General features: G+C 33.8%; 1 long non-coding RNA gene across 1 annotated transcript in view; it reads left to right on the top strand.

The window, feature by feature from the left end:
• Nucleotides 1-23,053, top strand: part of LOC125091920 (uncharacterized) — a 116,943-nt gene continuing 93,890 nt past the window's right edge. The window contains exons 1-2 of the long non-coding RNA XR_007124789.1: nt 1-152; nt 9,221-9,339. This is a non-coding gene — a long non-coding RNA (uncharacterized LOC125091920). The remainder of the gene's footprint in view (nt 153-9,220; nt 9,340-23,053) is intronic.

Below are 23,053 nucleotides of genomic sequence, written 5' to 3'. Positions count from 1 at the left end.
TTTATCTTGATGAGGTCCCAAAAGTTCATTTTTGCTTTTGTTTCCCTTGCCTTAGGAGCTATGTCTTTAAAGACATTGCTGTGGTCAATATCAAAGAGGTCACCACCTATGTTCTCCTCTAGGACTTTGATGGATTCCAGTTTCACACTGAGGTCTTTCATCCATTTAGAGTTTATTTTTGTGTTTTGTATAAGCAAATGGTCGAGTTTCATTCTGCTGTATATAGCTGTCCAATTTTCCCAGCACCATTTATTGAAGAGACTGCCTTTTTTCCATTGGATATTTTTTCCTGCTTTGTTGAAGATTAGTTGGCCATAAAGTTGAGGGCTAAGAGACACATGAAAAAATGTTCATCATCATTAGCCATCAGGGAAATTCAGATCAAAACCACATTAAGATACCACTTTAATCCAGTTAGAATGGCAAAAATTGACAAGGCAAGAAACAACAAATGTTGGAGAGATTGTGGAGAAAAGGGACCCCTCTTACACTGTTGGTAGGAATGCAAGGTGGTATAGCCACTTTGGAAAACAGTGTGGAGGTTCCTCAAAAAGTTAAAAATAGAGCTACCCTATGACCCAGCAATTGCACTACTGGGTATTTACCCCAAAGATGCAGATGTAATAAAGAGAAGGGCCACATGCACCCCTGTGTTCATAGCACCAATGTCCACAATAACCAAACTGTGGAAAGAGCTGAGATTCCCTTCAATAGACGAATGGATAAAGAAGATGTGGTCCATATATACAACAGAATATTACTTAGCCCATCAGAAAGGATGAATACCCAACTTTTGCATCAACACGGACAGAACTGGAGGAGATTATGCTTAGTGAAATAAGTCAAACAGAGAAAGGCACTTAACATATGGTTTCACTTATTTGTGGATCATAAGGAATAGCATGGAGGATATTGGGAGAAGGAAGGGAAAAATGAAAGGGGAGATATCAGAGGGGGAGAGGAACCATGAGACTATGGACCTCAGGAAACAAACTGAAGGTTTTAGAAGGGATGAAGGTTAGGGGATGGGTTAACCTGGTGATGAGTATTAAGGATGGCACATATTGCATGGAGCACTGGGTGTTATATGCAAACAATGAATCATGGAACGCTACATCAAAACCTAATGATGTGCTGTATGGTGACCAACATAATACAAAAAAATTACCAGAGATTGAGTAACTTCAACAATAGACATTAACTTCTCACAGTTTAGGAGGTTGGATCATGGTGCCATCATGGTTAAGTTCTGATGAGGGCCCTTTTCCTGGCCTTCAAACAATTGCCTTTTTGCTGTGTCTTCACATAGCAGAAGAGGAAGTTCTAATGTTTCTTCCTTTTCTTATTAGGGCACTAATTCCATCTTAGAGGCTCTACATTCATGAATTCATCTAACTCTAATTACTTCCCAAAGTCCCCACCATCTAGTACTAACCATTGGGGGGGTTAGGATTTCAACATAAAAATTTTGAGAGGACACAAACATTTAACCCTGAATATTGTATGTATTGAATTTGAAATTTCATTGAGATATGTAAGTAGAAATAGCTAGTAACCGCATCTTTAATCAAGCTACAAAAAATTCTATGAAACATTTTGATCTTTTATTAATTCCCATCTGAGCATGTATATGACTTCACTATCTACCTAGTCACTCAATCTAGAAACTAGAGATTATTTTTTACTCCTCTATCTTTGTCTTCTAACACAAGATTTGGCCACTAATTAATAAAATCATCTACCAAAGCTATATCTAGAAATCATCTACTTCTTTCTCTCCTTACTACTACTGTCTTAATCAGATTTACACTGCTTCTTTCCTCTCTTACAGGAATAAGAACAGACTCAGAGTAACCGTTCTCAAGAATATTGTAACTTTAAAAGAGTATGAGTTATATTTTTCCTATATTTGCCCAGTTACAAATATTTTAAGGGCAGTCTTATAAAACCCCTTCCTATGACTCTATTCTAATCCATTGTATCCAAAGGGGTAGAGAAAGTGCTAGAATAAACACTTTCATCATCATTTTTACTCCTTATCTGCTCCATTGGATAAATCATTCCTAACATGTTTAGATTCAGAATCTGACAGCTGTTGGGTCTCATTATTTATTGATAGTTTACTACAACTTGAAGTGAGTAAAATACTCATTCTTTTTTTTTTTTTCCCCTGTTTGGCCTCCTGACTCAGATTGCTAAACCAGGAATATCTTCTACTTTCTCTCTCTAAGACATATGCTGACCTGGGTAGAATTGTGACTCAAGAGGTGGGAGGCTCAATGATGCCAACTACTAGAGGCCTGTTGATACTGAAGCTGGTGGCAAAGGGTGGGTCTTCTACAATACATTATGAAAATGGCCACATCTCCCAGGATGGCTCCCAGTGGGCTGTTGCTGTCATAATCTGTAAACCCATAAAATTCTCACCGTAACTCAGTCTCTTTCTTCTTTCTTAGATAGTAGAATACACACTGCTCAGTTTGTATAAAGTTAAAACAGATAATACCCTTAGTGCTGGACCATTTTTAAAATACATAAAATCCTTTGTTGGAAAATCTGTTCCTTGGAGCTGTTTTGTGATGCCTTCTGCTTTTTAAACAACTTGAATCCTTTTTAAAGACCTTTCTTAAAGGTCTTGACCTTTAAAGACCAGTGTGATCTTGTAGACCTTAAAAAGAAACTTGAAATTTCTCAAGGTCATAAAATCTTGATCTTTCCTATATTTCCTCTTAGGAAGTGGGCACATATGTTCTTGAATCATGGCCTGTAAGTTAGATAAACCTCTATTAAAAAAAATGCTTCTCATAAAAAAAAAATGCTTCTAGGGAAAGGTGGAACCAATTTGTATTATAGACCCATTAAGGAACAACACCACAGTCCAATTAAGGATTAATCAGAAGAATATATAGCAATAGTATTATGTACTCAATAAGTCAATAATGTAGTGATAATTGAAGGGTGTAAGAAATATCAATAGACATGTGGGAAGATTGTTTTTTGGAGAAGTATGTTAGCAAATTTGATCATTATTCAGATTTAAATTTGATTCATAATCATTTGGATTTAAATATTTATTGCATCTTAAAAGTATCAGTAGCTTACTGCTGCTTAATCATGTTCTTATTATTAGTTCATAGGTCTTCAACATCTTCTATGTAATACTTAAGAGTCTTTTTCAAATAACTGAAATAGGGATATCAGAAATCTAATTTTGCATGTGTCTAAACAAGAAGAGGAAGGAGGAGGGGGAGTAGAAAAAGGAGGAGGAGGTGGGGGAGAGGGACAAGGAGCAAGGAGGGCTTAAAGCAACTCTAGAATATGCCACAAATTTTGCATGCATCATTTCGAAGTCTTACTACTACCCCAAAAATTATGTGTGTGTAGGGGTATGTGTGGTATTATATTTTAGGTATTTCATCCCTGTATTTTTTCTTTACCACTTCCACCCCCAACCCATTCTATATAAGGAAGTCAGATTTGTGCTTATTGTTTTGAGTGAGTTTGGGAAAAGATGGATTACAGAAGGCACCTGTGAATCTTCCTAATCCTACAGATGTGAGAATATTGGGACATAGAAAAAATATCTTGATCATAAACACAAAGAGGAAGAGATTTCACTAAAACAAGAAAGAGTTTTTCCAGCCAAGTATGAAGGAAGATGGTGAGAATGGAGAAGTTTTGGAGTCTCAGAATATAGGGAACACGTCCCTAATTTTCAGCAGGGAAGCCAGAGGGCAAGCAACATTTCCAGAGAAGAAATAGTTATTAAGAGCCGTTTAGGCAAGTGAGATCACTGGCAACCTCAAAGGAATATCTTAGTGCCCTAGGTATAGCTTGAGCTCAACAGAGAGCTTCCAGGTCTTCAAGATCACACTGATGAAAGGAAGGATAGAATCTATTGGGTAGATGAGTCTTGGACCACATGGCACTTATCTCAGAATTGCATAGAATTTTAAAATAGGGACACAGATTCTGAGGAAGGAATAGAAATGCCCTTTACCTAAAAGACTGAATAACATAAGATTGTGCCAGTCTAGCATGACAACTCTTTCTTAACTTTCTGTTTCTTGCAATGACCAAGGAAAATTGTTGAAAATACCAGAGGTGTTTAGAGAATATATTTAATTGAATTGAATTAAACAGTGAGAGTAATTTAGAGATCTAATCAGTTGATTCTCATCTAGCTTTAGCTCATCTCCCTTTAGCTAGCATAAATCTGCTTTCAAGGTGTTATATATTTTCTGAATCCTGATCTGAATCAAACTCTTACTTACTTGGAAGCATATCGGAGTTAGACATTGCAAAGAACTGTAATTTTTCAGGATTCTTTTCCGTTATGAATTTAGGGAATAAAGTTTGTTTTGTACTTTAAGAAATGCAATTGCAGCAGCTGACACTCGTTACAATGCATCCTAAAGCATAAGTTATGGTTTGCCTATTAATTTCCATCCTAATGTATTTTTATTGTTATATTTTTGCTTACAAAGATTTCACTGTCACTTTATTTAATTGAAATCAAATGATGTTATTTACCTTTTAGTGATGCAGAGAAAACTGCATTTGTAAGCTACTATTATTCAAATTGAATATTCTTACAGAATGCTAAAAGTCTTTAGTGCAGAACATTTTACATATAAATTTAAAATAAGTGCTAAAGTGTGACATCTACTCCACTAGCCCAATAATGGAGATGATATGGTAGTGGAGATTGTAACTGATTATGTGCAAGGCATTGTTGAAGTCATCAAATGACAGAAGATTCCAACAAATTATCCTCAAGGTAAAGAGAATGGTATCTCCTATCTAAAGACATTATCATTCATTTGTATAATATATTTAGTAAAATAAATGAGTAAATACTAACCTTACTATCCCATAATGGTCTGTATCTTTAGCAGCATTGTATGATTACTTTAAGATCTTGAAAAGAAATATTTTCATGGGGAGTTAGGAGAAGGCATTTCGGGGAAATTGGAAGGGGAGGTGAACAATGAGACTATGGACTCTGAAAAACAATCTGAAGGGTTTGAAGAGGTGGGGGGGTGGGAGGTTGGGGGAACCAGGTGGTGGGTATTAGAGAGGGCACGGACTGCATGGAGCACTGTGTGTGGTACAAAAACAATGAATACTGTTATGCTGAAAATAAAAAAAAATATTGTCATGAATATTTTGGAAAATAATTCAGAAACATGCCTATAAATTGTGCCCAATTCTAAAGAAGGTACTTTTCCATGACTGACTCTATGAGTTACTTGAATCTGTAAAATGGATTTGGAATTATTTCCAATCTAATAGTAATGTCTTATGCAATTCTCAAGTTGTGGAATATCTTGGGAGTTTGGCAAACATTCTCTGCCTTCTAGCTGGATGATTATGGTTTTCTTGCTGTCTTTAAGTTCAAGTGGTGACCCTGGTTCTGAAGTTACAAGGTTCCTGCAAAGCCCAACAAAACTGAGGAAATAAATGGGATATAGGTTCTTTTTGTTAACTTCTTTATTTCTTAAAACACTAGTTGAAAAAAAGACTAGTTGAATTTTGCTTTTAACTCTAGAACGTTCTGTTAGATTCTAAAACAGCCACAAATGTCTCCTATCCCTGCATGTACATCCTTTTGTGAAGTGACATTGCTTGTCCCATCCCTGAATGTACATCCTTTTGTGAAGTGACATTGCTTGTCCCATTTGAATCTGGTTGGCAAAAGCCAACCAACTTGCTTTTGCCAGTGGGATGTTGGTAGATGTAATATAAGCAGAGGCCCCTTGTCACTAACCTCTTGCTGCTAGAAGTCCTTCTCCCACTGTGTGATGAAAGAGAATGAGAAAATTGCTGTCCCAGAAATCCCAGTCAAGAAGTAAAGCTACACTAGTCCATTCAGCCCCATTCAGCTAGCCAAGACCAAAAGAATTGTCAGGTGAATCCACAGAATGTAAGAAATAATTTGTGTATGTTATTTTAAGCCATAGTGTTTTGATATGGTATGTTATGCATCAATAGCTGACGGGATTATATTTCAAGAACACATGGATTGCTGTAACAATGGAGTACACATAGTTTATTCCCCTTGTGCAAGTCCTGACTTTATGTTTTGACTCATCATTATTTTAGATTCCTCAAGACTTCAACTCAGATGAATAGTTTAAAACCCTAATTCCTTTGTTCTCATCAGTTTTGTAGTTTCCAATCCTGACTTCTTAGTTTAGGTTGACATCTCACTTGCTTTGAGTAATTGCCTTAATTATGGGTTGAAAACTACTTTTCTTTGACATTCATCTTTCAGTAGTACACATTTCTGTCGGTGAATTAGTTGACGCTTCCTTTCCCAGTTACGGCATTATGTTCCCCCATGTTGTAAGTCCTTTGCAGGTCTGCTAGGCTCCTGAAATTGAGTCCACATAGGTATACCTCAGGCTTTTTTGGTCTGCTTCATTTTGGCTCTCTGCTCTTCTCTCTTGGGGCCTTGGTCACTGCCTTAAATTCTTTGGGTCAGGCATCTGGCTTACAATGTAACTTGAGGAAACATGTGTTTGAGGGAAGTGTTACTGTTACTTGGACCTACATGAAGCCAGACTAAACAGTGGTCTTTGTGTTACAATATCAAGTATGTTCAAAGTTATTACTTTTTTAAAGATTTTATTTATTATTATTTAACAGAGACACAGCAAGAGAGGGAACACAAGCAGGGGGAGTGGGGAGAGGGAGAAGCAGGCTTCCTGCTGAGCAGAGAGCCTGATGAGGGACTCGATCCCAGAACTCTGGGACAATGACCTGAGCCGAAGGTAGACACTCAGCAACTGAGCTACCCAGGTGCCCCCGAAGTTATTATTTTCTAAATAGATTATCATTGTGCCCCAATTTTTATCATTAAATTTACTCCTTGAAACAAAATTTCTTTGGTTTTCAGCATTCACTAATTCTGGTATCTGTTCTTCACCTTAGTGGTTGGGACTATGAGGAAAAGGTTTTGGGAAATTCTTGGATATGAGAAAGAAATGAGTAAGCCAAAAATGAGAAAAGACAAGGTGAAAGACATAATTTACTCCTTTTGTGGTTTTATCTATATCTAACCTGTGTCTTAATGTATAAAAGATTTGTGTTCTTGGGAAGTAAAAGGAAAATACCTGAATTTAAGTGTGCAAATTCTTAACTCATCATAAGAAAAAAATAAAATTCTTCATCATCAAAAAACTAAGTCTTGGAATGATTTAATGAGAGAGACTATAAAGTCTTTCTGTTTGTATTTATATGTATCTGCATTTATACATGAATGCATTATATATGTATGTATCTACAATCTTTAATGAGCAAACATTATTTGTTCTTGGGGAGTCATGATTTCTGGGAAGTCTGTTACCTATCTTGAGACATTCTCTATGAAAGATCCACCTCACCCCATCTCCCAGAAGTTTAGCAGAAGGCTAATAGAATATATTCAGACATTCATTAATGCCATACCATAGTGGCTCAATATAGAGAATACTATACGGACAGACTTAAATATTGCTTTTGTTATTCCCAAGGTTTACCTTTACTTGTGTGATATCTACAGGTTTGTATGTGTTAATTTTATTTTTTGGACCTGTTAATTTTAGTGGTTCAATTTTTACTCAACAATTTTGACTGCATTGGTTTCTTTGTCTTTTGGAATATAGAGAATATAGAAATGGAGATGCTTTTGTTAAAACAATTCTAGAATTCTTTATAGTCAAAGCCTCAATATCAAATAACAATTAAATTTTTAGTTTGCCTTTTAATGTTTTCTGTATTTCCCAGATAGGTTTTTATTACTTTGGTAATTAGGAAAATTAAATATGATACTTTAGGACTTTAAGAACCAAAGTAAATGACTTCAAATAAAATCATCTAGTAAATCAAAGTGAAAATTTTGGGTACTTTAATTAAACTTTAAAAATGTATGTGTATTTATAAGCTAATGTTTTCAACATTTTTGTGGAAAAATAAAAGTTGTTTTAAATATATCTTTTTTTTTTAGTTTTTTTTTTAAAGATTTTATTTATTTATTTGACAGAGAGAGATCACAAGTAGACAGAGAGGCAGGCAGAGAGAGAGAGAGAGAGAGGGAAGCAGGCTCCCTGCTGAGCAGAGAGCCCTATGTGGGCCTCGATCCCAGGACCCTGAGACCATGATCTGAGCCGAAGGCAGCGGCTTAACCCACTGAGCCACCCAGGCGCCCTAAATATATCTTAAATATAACATTACAGTAAAAAAAAAAAGTGGTATTTATTGCTCCGTGTTAGGACTATGGGTGATACTGGTTTTCTTTCACTATAATTTTCTGATATAAAATGCAAAAATATGTATGTCAGAAGATTATAAACTAATAAACTTTAAAAGTTTTGTGTAAACACTGTTTTACATCAAATTATTTTTTAATTTAAAGAAACAGTGTATGAGCTTCAAAGTCTCACTGACCCAACTTTAAAAAACTGTATTGTATTTTGTAAGGAAAAGGCAGTAATGGCCAACAAAAATGTAGAAGCTTTACATAAATTAAGATTCATAGTCTTCAATTATAAATGAAATAATTCCATTCACATATTATTACTATTGATAATTTCCTTAATTGCTTAATGCTTAATTATTTTGAAAATATTAAAATAGGACAACTTTTTGCTTGCCAATCAGGCTAAATGTTATGGAATGTTTTTTATATATATTTATAGTGTGATATAAAATATTATTTGTTATAGGAAGGCAAAATATGAAACTCTCAGGTGATTTATTAACTATATGATAAATACATTGTTTGTCATTATAGCATGTTGGGAAATTTGAGGATCTACTATGTTCATGACTACGGGACACTAACTTCAACAAAATAAAATGAGTGTCATAAGACATTAGAAATCTTGTCCTCAGTAGTTTATCATCTACATGAAGAATTTAAGCATAACTCATCTAGTTCATTACTGGTGTGTAGAATGCATGGGAGTCAGAACGCTTTTGAATGAGATAATATCTGAAGTAGAAGTGAATAATGAGCAATTCTTTAATCACTCCTTGTTCATATTTCTAACAAAGGTTAATTTCTTAAATAAGGTCTGCTTTAATAGATAGTAATTTCAATGAAAATAATTTTGAATCATTTGTTCTCTAAACTATAAAACTATAATTATAATTATAAGCACTATAAATATAATTGAAAGCGTTACAGTGCGGTACAGCAGAGTCTGTAGTATTAACTGAAAATGATCTTTGACAGTGGGACTTTATAGAAGAAATGCTTCGGCTCCCCCTTCAGAGCCCTCCAATAGCTCCATCTGTTTCGAGTGATTCTACTCCTCCTGTTTTTGAGAAGAGTCAACCTGCCTGCAGTTAATGGTGAGTGAAATTGAAATAAAATTAAAATTCCATTGAGGTTACAGAATTAGGCACCTCACTTCTTTTCTCTCTCTCTCTCTCTCTCTTTTTTTTTTTAACAAATGTTAATATGCATTGCTTTTGCTAGAACACTATTCACTAAGATCCCTTCAGCATGGTGATCAGAATATTTTGGTACTTTCATTTTACTTCAGTATAGTCCATTTTCTGTAATTTTATCACCAAAAGCAATCTGCATGAGCACAGAAACAATCATGACAGTTCTATATTACCCACATTAAATAATTAGTAACATAAATTTGCTTCAATCTGGATTTCCTGGTATGAAATGTATTAAATACTGAAAGAATTTGATTTTAACACAGGCATATTTGAGGCCTCTCTTGGTTGTGTATTTCCAGTTATTATTATTTCCAGAACAATATATTCAATCATTGATTTATTTGATAAGACTCACCCCCATGACCTATTATGGGTAAATGATCATGACAGACATTGAGAAAGCAGAGTAAGTAGAACTCAGTATGTAGTTCAAGAAGCAGGAAGAACAACCACTGGTTACAAAACATCATGACAAATATTCACAGATTTATGAAACAAGTGATGTGGAAGCACAGAAAAGAACAACTGATCATATTTGGGAAATCAGAGAGAATTTCGTATTCTGTGTGTGTGTGTGGAGAGGTGATGTTTGAGGTGTGTGGTGAGATATTCTCCATGTGAGCAAACGAGTTTGCTTTGGTGAAGGAAAAATGTAAATTATACCAGTAGTATGTAGTGATTAAGAACTTGTAGCTTGGAATGTGACAAATTTAATTAGAATTCCAGTTTTCTCGGGGTGCCTAGGTAGCTCAGTGGGTTAAGCCTCTGCCTTCAGCTCAGGTCATGATCCCAGGGTGCTGGGATCAAGCCCCGCATCAGGCTCTCTGCTCAGCAGGGAGCCTGCTTCCTCCTCTCTCTGCCTGCTGCTCTGCCTACTTGTGATCTGTCTGTCAAATAAATAAATAAAATCTTAAAAAAAAAAAAAGAATTCCAGTTTTCTCATTGAGTGAATCTTTGTGATCTTGACAAGTTACTTAATTTCCCTGAAGATAAATAGAAATAAAAACAACATCCATCTCATAAGCTTTCTATGACGATCAAGAAACCTACTTATAATATACCTAGCAATGTGGCTAGCTTTGATAAATAATAAGTGATAACCAATTACTAATTTTTATATAGGGTTGAAAGTCAGTAAGTATCATTTAGTTATTGACACAAGTAAAGAAATCAAAAGACAATGTATTTTTTTAAGTTGAATACAACTTCTAGAAAAATTAAAAATTGAGTGACATGTCAGTAACCCATTAAATAAATTCCATAACATAATAATATAATTCATATAACAAAAGTGATAAATTTAGTAACACATTTAAATGTTAGAACATTATGAAATTATGAAGAGAATGAAGCTCAAACATAGGAATCACAGCAGTCAATGCAAGTTACACTCTCCTACTAAAGACAGATATATTTAAATGGTGTCAGAAATTAAGATCTAATTTATGATTTATAAATCTATGTGAAAAGAACTCACTAGATTTCTAATGATAAAACATATGTCATTTGAACAGAAATAAAGAAGAACAATAATAGAAGATGAAATAAAATTCAAGGACAAAAGCATTAAAATAGAATATTTTTGTCTTATATGCACATTTAACCAGTGATTATTGGTCACACCACTCATGAGTGGCCTTTTTATGTGGACTGAATTTCTTTAGGAGCTCCAAGGGAAAGCATCCTAAGAAAAAGAGCCAGGTAAAAACCAATCTACTGTTGATGACCTGGCCTTGGAAATGAGGGTCATTTATCTAGGAGGGCAGTTGTAGAGATTGTCACAGTGTTTCCTTCCTGAGTTCAGGGAGGGGAGAGTACCCCCACCTCTTGAGGGAGGAGTGGCAAAATCTTAGATGAGCATATGGAAACAGAAGCATTGCTCTGGCCATTCTGAGAGTCCACAGCCCATCATAGTCTCATCAACTAGCAACAAATATTCACATCCTTCAGACAAGCAAAATACACTCATTCCTTCTTCCAAGATTTCCCCAATGTGTCATTTCATTATGGCGCCAGGCTGTATCAGAATGAAGTGTTACCAAATAATTGATGCTTAAGAAGAGGTAAAGTTTATACATACGGTTTGCATACCTAGAAATCATGAGAATCCATTCAGAAATTCTTTGAGGTGATAAGAAAGTGCAGTAAAGTAGCAAGTTAAAACATACAAAAATTATTAATACTCATTTTCAAGAAATAGCAAGTTTGAAAATAAGATAAACAAATCTTTATAATAGCATATAAAATTGGTGTTAAAGATAAGTTAATATTGCCTAAAATAGATTGTACTATTAACAATATAAGTGGGCCTGGATAATTATTTGCAAAATACAATGAGAAAAAAGTTTAATATCTTTAATACATGATAAACTCCTAAAAAAATAAGATGAACACATCAAAATAAAGAAGAGCAAAGAACATTAATAGGCACTGAGAAAAGAAAAGGAAAAAAATAAATAAATGTTGGACCCACACTGCTGATCAACCTCCTCTGTTCATTCCTGCTGCCCCCCCTTCCTTTTACAACTATTAATTCCTAGGAAATATCTTGTACCACCAACTCAACTTTAGCATCTGCTTCCAGAGAACCCAAACTGTGACAAGGATATAAATGTATTTTGAGTATAGTTTTTGGAACAAGTTTTACATTCTTACACATTCTCTATATCCAAATAACTTTACAACTGGAGATTTATTCTGAAGAAATAATATGAAATGCACTTTTGAACATAGGTTATATATGCAAGGGTGTTAGTATCTTATATTAAAAGTGAAAACTGATAATTGTTTAAATAACTTTCAATTTTCCATTAATTTAAATTAATCCATTTAAAATGTGTTGGCTATCCATATTTATTTGAAAAGGAGATGATCCTATAGCTTTAAGTGAAGAAATTGGGTTATACAACAGTATTCTTTAAATGAATCCAATTATTTTAACATTTATATATTCATTTCTGTTATTTAACATTTACAGTGTATAGAATATTTATATATTTGATAGAATTATTTGTGTGCTTAGATCTATATTATTATGTATGTTATATAGTTATAAAAGAATATATAGAGAATAATTTAAGAGATAATATATAGAGAATAATTTAAGAATAATTTAAGAGGGGTATAACATAACATGTTTTGGTATTTATATCTGGTGTAGGTATGGGTAACTATTATTTTCTTTGTAATTTTCTATACTTTTGAAATTTTCTACAATTGTTATTAATTAATTTTGTTTATAAAAAATATATACAAACTTATAGGTAACCACCCTTTCATATTCATGTTGATCGACTTACTCTTGCTACATTTGTTCACCTGAATTTTCTTTGCCAGTCACAAATAGGGGCATGTGTATATATAAAAATGAATGTCTGGGGAGCAGGGCAGTCCAAGATGGCAACATAGGAAGATCCTGAACTCACCTATCTTCAACAGACACACCAAATCTATAACCGTATTTGGGACAATTCCCTCTGAAAAAGACCTGAAAACTGGCTGAACTGTTTCTTTACCACAAACAACTTAAAAAGGCCACATTGACATGGGTAGGAGAGGTAGAGACATGGTCTCACCAAAAACCCCACCTGTGGCATAGTGACACACATCGAGAAGCATCTCATGAGTATGAAGTTTCTCCCTGAGAACCAAGGGGTTCGTGTCCCACGTTAGACATCCTAACTCTTAGAATCTGTACTAGAGATGAACCTCATAATGTCCAGCTTTGAAAAACAATGGGGCTAAAATTTAGGAGATCCAAAAGGCTATAGGGAGCTGAGAGACACTGTTCTTAAGGGTTTGCATACACTCACTTGAAGTGGGGCCCCACACAAAAGCAGCAGTTTGAAAAGTATTTAGATTATATGTAAAGATTCATTTGTTAATTTTATAGACCAGAGGCCTATTGGGACTCTCTCAAGGGACAGAGGTGCTAGAAAGTGCCATTTTGTGTCTTTTCCCTACTTTGCTAGTGCAGGCAGGTACATGTAGATACTGCAGTTTCCTGTTCACCCACTAAAGCTGTCATGAATGCATGACCCTCTGCTCCCCATTGCCTTGCTAAAATCAGTGGGCATATGCAGTCTATACAAGGGATGCTCCTTAATAACCTAGCTCTGTTGGATAGGGGACTTCTGGTCTTGGGTCTCATGGGTCTGAAACAACTGCAGAAAGAGTTTGTGGCAGACTGTCACACCCAGGGCACTACACACAAGACTGAACACATCCCCAGTCTTTATTTAAAAGAAGCCTATCTACTTATCCAGGAGCCTTGGCCCAAGAGTCAAGATTCTGGCTTGCCATACACCTAGATGCTAAAGAGGCACTCTCAGGAAATGTGGGCCAGTGGGCTGCATCTTTGCACTTACCCTCAGTCTTGCTGTGGCTTGCTGGTAACTCCCAGAAAGGAACGTATACATTTGTCTAGAACTCTGATTTTTGCAACTGACACCCAGGGGATAACTCCAGATAATTTTCTCTAGAGGCCAGCAGGATTTATGACTGGGGTCCCACAGGACTATATATATTTTCATACTTTAAAGCTGTTGCCTGAGGTTTTGGCTTCCAGTCAGCCAAAAACTAGGTGCTGACTGAGACTCCCACCCTTTGGAACATCAACAGGTCTTGGCACAACTTCAACAATTGGAACTTGTAAGAATAAATCATGGGTGAGGTTCATAAACAATGAATTTTGGAACACACACACACACAAATAATAAAATTAAATTTAAAAAAGAATAAATCATGATGTATTGACAATCACAAAGATTTAAGAGATACCCAAGAGCTAGGGCAAGATTGAACAATAAGGTTTATCTCCTACAAAAGTCCACTTCTTCAAGACTGGGAGAGGTACTTATTTCACTTAATACATAGAAACAAACACAGAAAGTAAAGCAGAATGAGGAAATAGAGGAATATGTTCCAAATGCAAGAACAAGATAAAGCCTCAGGGAAAAAAGTTCTTAATAAAATGAAGATACATAATTTACCTGATATGAAGTTCAAAGTAATGGTCCTAAAGATATTCACCAAACTTGGGAGAAAAATGGATAAACACAGGGAAAACTTCAGCAAAGAGATAGAAAAAATAGTAAAGTACCAACAGAAGTCACACAGCTGAAGAATAGAATCAATGAACCAAAAAATATACTAGAGGGTTTCAGTAGCAGACTAGATGAGCAGAAGAAAGGATCAATGATCTAGTAGAGCAGCAGAACTCACACAACAACCCTCCCCCCCCCCAAAAAAAAAGACTGAAAAATAGCAAGTTAGCTTAAGGGCACTATTTTCACATCAAGTGAAAATAACATTTGTATCATAGGAGGAGAGAGAGAGAGGAAGAGCCAGAAAAATTATTTGAAAAAATAAATGGCCGAAAACTTCCCTTACCTGGGCAAGGAAACAGATGTTCAGTTTCAGGAAGCCCAGAGTTTCAAATAAGATAAACCTAAAGAGACCCACACAAAGGCACACTATAATTAAAATGTCAATAGTTAAAGAGAGATTTTTTAAAGGAGAAAGAGAAAAGTAATTTTTTTTATGTATAAGAGAACTCCTATAAGGTTATGAGCAGATTTTTTTAGCAGAAACCCTGTAGGTAAGAAGAGAGTGGTATGATTTATTTGAAGCACTGAAAGGAAAATACTTCAAACCAAGAATACTCTGTGTGTCAAGGTTATCATTCAGAATTGAAATAAAGATAAAAAGTTTTCCAGAAAAGCAAAAACTAAAGGTGTTAAAGGTAAAAATGTCCTTGCAAAAAAATGTTAAAGGGACTTCCTTAAGCTGAAAGGTAGGGTACTGATCAGTAACAAGAAAACATAAGGAAGTGAAAATCTCAATGGTGAAGGTAAATGTATAATAAAGGTAGTGGATAAATCATTTGTAGGGTTAGTAGGAAAGTTAGAAGATAAAAATAGTAAAAATAAATATATCCACAATAATTAAAGGAATATACAAAATAAAAAGATGTCAAATGTGACGTCAAAAACATAAAACATAGGGAGTAGAAATATAGCTTTAGAATGAATTAGAACTGAAGTTATATTAACTTAAAATAGGCATATATATGTACGTATATATGTTATTATACGTGAGCCTCATGAAAACCACAAAGCAAAAACCTATAGTAGTAGATAGATAAAAGATTATGATTAAGGAATCTAAGCACAATACTAAAGAGAGTCATCAAACCAAAAGAGAACTAAACAGAGAAAAAAGACCAGAGAGGAACTACAAAATGGCCAGAAAACAATGAACAAAATGACAATAAATGCATACCTATTAATGATTACTTTAAATGTAAGTGGAAAAAAAATTTAAATGGAGTAAACCCTCTAATCAAAAGATATAGAATGACTGAAGGGATGGAAAAAACAAGAGCATTTAAATGCTGCCTACAAGAGACACACTTCAGATGTAAGAACACACACAGACTGAAAATGAAGAGATAAAAAAAAAATTGTTCCTCACGAGGTCAATACAAAATAAAGCTGTTGTACCTGTACTTATATCAAACAAAATGGGCTTTAATCAAAAGTGTCTCTAAAAACAACAACCAAAAAAAGGCATTGCATTATCGTAAAAGGGTCAATCCAACAAGAGAATATAGCATTTGTAAATATGCATTCAACATAAGAGTACCTAAATATACAAAAGCAAATATTGAAAGACCTAAAGGGAGAAATTGACAGCAACACATTAATAGTAAGGGGCATTAATGCCTCATTTATATCAATGAATAGATCATTGAGACAGAAAATTGATAAATATTAGCCTCATCCAGAACATTTGATACACACAGAACATATTTACAATGTCCTTCTGAACAATTGTGTCAATGAAATAAACAAAGGAGAAATAAGAACAAATACATTGAGACAAATGAAAATAGAAATATAGCATCCCAAAATCTATGGGGCATAGGAAAAATAATTCTAAAAGAAGTTCATGGCAATATAGGCCTGCTTCAGGAAATGAGAAAAATTTCAGATTAAAAATCTAACCTTATACTTAAGGAAAAGAATAACAAAATGGAGCCAAAGTTAGTAGAAAATAGGAAATAACAGAGATCAGAGTAGAAAGAAATGAAAGATCAGGAACAAAGTAATGATCCCCATTAACACCACTTTTATTCATCATAGTATTAAACATCCTAGTGAGAGCAATTAGGCAAATAAAAAGAAATAACAGCATCAAAATTTGAAAGGAAGAAGTGAAATGTCACTATTTGTGAATGACATGACTTTATATATAAAAACCCTAAAAACTCTATTAAAAAGCTCTGAGAACTAATAATCAAATTCAGTAAAGTTGTAGGGTACAAAAATGCACAAAATCAGGTGCATTTTTATATACTGAAAATAAACTGTCTGAAAACAAACAATTCTTTTTACAATTATATTAAAAAGAAAAAAAGTAGGAAAAGTTTAAGGTTGTAAAAAGGTTGTAAAAGACCTACACACTGTAAACTATCAGACGTTGATAAAAGAAATTGAAGAAAACACAGATAAATGGAAGGATATTTTATGCTCACAGACTGGAAGAATTAATATTGTTAAAATGCCCATAATACTCGGGGCGCCTGGGTGGCTCAGTGGGTTAAGCCACTGCCTTCGGCTCAGGTCATGATCTCAGAGTCTTGGGATCGAGCCCCGCATCGGGCTCTCTGCTCAGCAGGGAGCCTGCTTCCTCCTCTCTCTCTGCCTGCCTCTCTGTCTACTTGTGATCTCTCTCTGTCAAATAAATAAATAAAATCTTTAAAAATATATATATAAAATAAAATAAAATGCCCATAATACTCAAAGTAATCTGTGGGTTCAGTGACACCCCAATCAAAACCCAATGATATTTTCCACAGAAATAAAACCATCTTAAAATTTTTATTATGTGAAACTACAAAAGACCCTCTTTAGAGCAAAGTTGGAGGCATCACTCTCTCATTTCAAACCATATTACAAAACTATAGTAAACAGAATGGTATGGTATTGGCATAAAAGCAAGACATGTGTAGTGATAGAATGGAATAGAGACCCCAGAAATAAACCCATATATATGTAGCTAATTGATTTATTAATATGTAATAAATAAACAATAGGGAAAGGGTAGTCTTCAAAAAAATACTATAGGGAAAATTGTGTGGCCACATGTGGACCCCTGTCTTATACCATAGACAAGAATTAACTCTATGGATTGAAGACTTGAATATAAAACCTAAAACAGAGACACCTGAATGGCTCAGTCAGTTAAGTGTCTACCTTTGACTTGGGTCCTGATCTCAGGGTCCTGGGACCAAGCCATGCCTTCAGCTCTCTGCTCAGCAGGGAGTCTGCTTCCCCCTCTCTCTCTGCCTTTTCTCAAGTAAATAAATAAAAAAACCTTTAAAAAATAGTCATCTACGTTACTATTAACTTAAAAAAAAAACCCATAAAATTATAAAACTCCTAGAAAACATAGGAGGTAAGATACTTGACGTAATTTTTGTCAATGATTTTGCTGATCTGATGCCTAAAGCAAAGCCAACAAAAGCAAACATAAACAAATGGGATTATATCAAACTAATAAACTTCTGCATACTAAAAGACACCATGAGCAAAATGAAAAGGCAACCTAGTAAATACAAGAAAATATTTGCAAATCAAATAACCAGTAAGGCTTAATACCCAAGATATATAAAGAACTCATATATTTCAATAGCCAAAAAACAAAACCCATCTGATCAGATGGGTGGAGGATCTGAATAGACACTTTTCCAAAGAAGACATCAAGGTGGTCAACAGATACCTGAAAAGATACTTACAGTAGTCATCAGGGAAATGCAAATCAAAACCTTAATGAGATATTATCTCACACTTTTAAGGGTAACTATAATTAAAAAATAAAATGAAACAAAAAACCAGAAATGAAAATGAAAGAACAACAAAAGCAAACAAGAATACCCAAAAGATGTGGAGAAAAGGGAACCCTTTTCTGTGCGCTGTTGGGAATTGTATGCATCCAGTTGCATCCATTGTGAAAAAGTGTGTAGAAATTCTTCAAAAATATAAAAATAGAATGATCATGTGAGTCAGCAGTTTACTTCTGGATATATATGCAAAGAAAATAAGAACACTAATTAAAAAAGATATATGCACCCCCGTGTTTATTGCAGCATTATTTACAATAGTCCATAAATGGAAACAACCTGTATCCATCAATGAATGATTAGATAAAGAAGATGTAGTGTGTTTCTGTGTGGGGGTGTGTGTGATGTGTGTCTACATATATATAATGGCATACTACTCGGCTATAAAAAGAGTGAAATCATTTGCAACAATAAAGATGAAACTTGAGGGTATTATACTAAATGAAGGAAGTCAGAGAAAGACAAATATCATATGACTTTATTTATATATGAAAGTTTTATATATAAAAAAAGAACAAAACTCATATATACAGAAAACTCCAATGGTGGTTGCTAAAGGGGAGATGGTGGTTGCATATCCACAGTAGTGAGATGGTGAGGGGGTGTTAAAAGGTACAAATGTCTAGTAATAAAATATATAAATCATGGAAATATAAGGTACAATTTATGACTATAGTCAATAATATTGTAGTGCATATTTGAAAGTTCCAAGAGAGTAAATCTTAAAATTTCTTTACATGAGAAAAAAATTTACTTTTTTTTTATGGTGATGAATGTTAAGTGGACTTACTGTGGTAACCATTTCATAGTTTATATAAATATCAAATCATTACCTGAAATTAATATAATGTATGTCAATAATACCTCAATTTTAAAAAAAGAGAAATAGTATTCAGGCATTAGAAGAATAAAAAGAAGAATCTACTTAGGCAATAAAATCTTGTCTAATAAAATCCTTGGTAGAAAAAAAAAAGAAAGGAAAATATGAATGTGTAGGGTTAAATGTGTAGAGCTGATCTAAACAAAAAGGAGTTTCTGGTAGAAAATTTCTTACATTGCTATTGGAAAGATGAGAATTTTGGGGATATATTTAATATATGGCACAAAGTGCTGTCGTTTTGTTGAGTTATTACTATAATGTATCATCAAAGCCTCATCACTTTCATATAGTACAATAACAATGTTTTTTGAACAAAAAAAATTGAACATTCATCAAACTAATACTATTCTATGCTAAGTACCACAAAAAAAGGTTAAATTAGTACTCTTATTTTTTTTTAAAGATTTTATTTATTTATTTATTTATTTATTTATTTATTTATTTGACAGAGAAAGGCACAGTGGGAGAGGGAACACAAGCAGGGAGAGTGGGAGAGGGAGAAGCAGGCTTTCTGCTGACAGGGAGCCCAATGTGGAGCTTGATCCCAGGACCCTGGGATCATGACCTGAGCTGAAGGCAGATGCCTAACGACTGAGCCACCCAGGTTCCATAAACTAAATACGTCTCAAGACTATCTAATTTTTATTTGGAAAACATATTAAAATATAAAAAAAAGATAATTTGGGTTATTTATTAAGCATTACCAGATCTAAATTTCTGCAATCTTCAGGGAATTAGGATAACTACTCATATTCTTGTAAGATTTTTTTTCAATCCAATTTTCTTAATTAAAAAAGCAAAAAAAAGTACATTGATATCATGTAGTATTAGAGAATTTTTAAAATGTGTATTCCATTTTTGCTTTCATTTTGAAATTTAAACTCTTTTCTTCTGAAAACATAAAAGAATTTTACATCATAATTGTTGTTTTCAGGTAACTATGAAAAGGAATGCAATCATGTCATATTCAGTGAATGATTTTGTGGCTATGTTTCATTTATCATCCTCACCGAACCAGGGTATAAATATGCATAATCTTGCTTTTTTTTACTGAGCTTTTACATTGTAATTTCACAAGTAGATGAAAAATGCTGTATTTAGGTGGTTGGCTGGATTCCCAGTCATTTTTTTTTTTTATCTTTTGTTTTTCTGCAATTCAAGGGCATTATGGACTGATTTACTTTTTTTCTATGTATGCCCTGTCTTTTATAGTTAATTTAGAATGTGTCATTTCTAATGTCTTCAGTGAATAATAGAATCATGGTGTATAATCTCAATTCTTTTGCTTTGATTTTTCTAATCTAGAAAATCCTTCATATATTACTATAGCAATAAAATTACTTGTTTTTTTGTTATTAGGAGCAAAGAAAAATTATGTATTGAGTTCCTTTTTGCTGTACACAATAACTAGTTTACTTGCATTTACTAATCCAATACAGCAGTGTTTCTTTTTTTTTTTTTTTCCCTTTTGAGCATTAGCAAACTGAAAGCCACACAGATGGTAGATACTGGGTCAGGATCCAAACTTAGGTAGTAATGTTAGAGCCCTCAAGATCTTAACCTCTAACTTCTACCAAAGAATAAGATAATAATCATATATTGACTTTATCCCTAAATGCCTCTATTCCTTCAATGACATTAAAAAATACTGAGTGCATACTATTTTTCAAACATTGTTTCAAGAAATTCAGGTGCAGAGTAAGTGCTACAGATAAGGAAGTTTCTTGGGGTGCCTGGGTGGCTCAGTGGGTTAAAGCCTCTGCTTCGGCTTGGGTCACAATCTCAGGGTCTTGGGATCAAGCCCCACATCGGGCTCTCTGCTCAGCGGAGAGCCTGCTTCCCCCTCTCTCTCTGCCTGCCTCTCTAACTACTTGTGATCTCTGTCAAATAAATAAATAAATAAATAAAAAAGATAAGGAAGGTTCTTTCTCTTAGTTTGCTATTCTAATAGAAAAAGACAAATAACATGTGTCCAAATAAATAACATGGTTTGAGAAAGTGCTAAGTGCATCAAAGAACATAAAAGTGTCCTGGGATAGAGGTTGACTTGGGGGGTATTATATGTTTGACTGAATAATCAGAGAAGGTTTTTCTGGAAAGGAAACATTTATTCATAGATCTGAAAGTTGAGAAGGACCCAGCCATATAAAGATCCTGGGAATGAGCATTCCAGATGGGGCAGACAATTAAGTTTAAAGGCTTTCTTATGGAAACAGGATTGGTGTTTTAGAGGAATACTACTACTAATAATAATAAATATTAATAATAATACATAATATAAATTAATAATAAATTATGATGATGATGTTGATGGTTGGCCTACTATTAATTCAGATGAGAGATTTAGCATTACTAGAAGTTTAAACATCCACTGATACTATAATATTAAAAAATCAAAAAAGCAAACATATAATAAATATAAAAAACTACTATGCCTTAAAATAAAGATAGTTCCTTTGAGAATATTTTAAATGTATAAATTCCTCAATCACTGACAGTGACTTAGATTTGAAAATCTTTTCAAGGGAGACAGGAGAGTCTCTGTTGAGATCCCATCTAAAATCCTACCTGATTCTTAGAGTGGATCCTGAGAAGCACCAAGATTTAGAAGTTTTGTGGAGAGGGGGTTTTTTGGAGAGAGAGATTTGATGGATTTTACTAGTACCCATGGGTTAACATTCATTTTTTGTTGTGCTTAAGAGATGACAAATTTGAATACTTTAAACAGAAAAACACTTAGATAAGTTTTATTAAACACTGCATTATAGTTAAGAAAGGCAATTTGTACATAGAGCTTGGGTTAGGGTGGCTCCTGCAAGACACCCCCCAAAACACAAGATGAGGTAACTTTAAAGTAACCTCACACCTGAACACGTATATACATATCAGAACCCTCAGATCATTAGACCCCTTTTGTCCTTGCCCTACTACTTTCAAAAAGTAATATCCTTTTATTTTATCCATTCCCTCATTTCCCAAAACTCAGTATTTTCCTCTTTCCCTCAAACTTGATTTCCCTTTTCTATTCCTAACAAATAAAAGAGTCCTAAATCTCCTATTTTTAAATCTTCATTTCTTACTAATATAAATAAAAATACTGCAAGAGAAGCAAATAATAAATTATATGTTAATTAAAAAATACCGCAAGAATAATCAAAGAAAATCAAACAAAAAAAGACACCACATAGTGTTTTTTAATGTAATTTGGAAAATCTCTGTTATTCCCATACAAAGGTATTCATTTATCAAATTCCTGATTCTGTTTATATTTGAATCTTTGAAGTTCTCAAACTTTTATGATTAATTTATATAAATAATTATATTCCTTAATATAAATTAATAAAGTGATCATAGTGACATTTGAATGTTCTTTTTTTTTCTTTAAATTTGAACGTTCTTAATTTGTTTAGTTTAACTCTCGAAATCTTTGTTTTGGGGAAGCAAATTAGCTTTGTCACCTTTTCATTCTGTTGTATATATATTCAGCTTCTCCAACTATTGCAGTGTTTTTCAAGGAGTAGCTAAGGCCCCGGATGTGTTATAAGCACTGGACTAAATATAAATATTCATTAGCTATGTCTTATGAAAGAAAGAAAAGGCTTTTCTAATGAGATCTTAAAATATAGTATGAATCTTTTACCAAGTTAGCTTTAACATGGCAAGATTTTAAAGTTAAAAATTACAAATAAATAAAGATAACCAATATATAGCTGTTCCATTATCTACCCTGAAACATTTGCATGGATAAGATAGATGCTATAAATTGCCAATTAATTATTTTATTTTAGAAAGTCAACTCCTAATTAAAAAGATACCAAAAAATGAAA

This window comes from Lutra lutra, chromosome 2 (assembly GCF_902655055.1).
Source record: "Lutra lutra chromosome 2, mLutLut1.2, whole genome shotgun sequence".
In the NCBI taxonomy this organism is placed as follows: Eukaryota; Metazoa; Chordata; class Mammalia; order Carnivora; family Mustelidae; genus Lutra; species Lutra lutra.
Note: the sequence above shows the minus strand (reverse complement) of the source record. Positions and strands in the feature narration are given on the sequence as shown.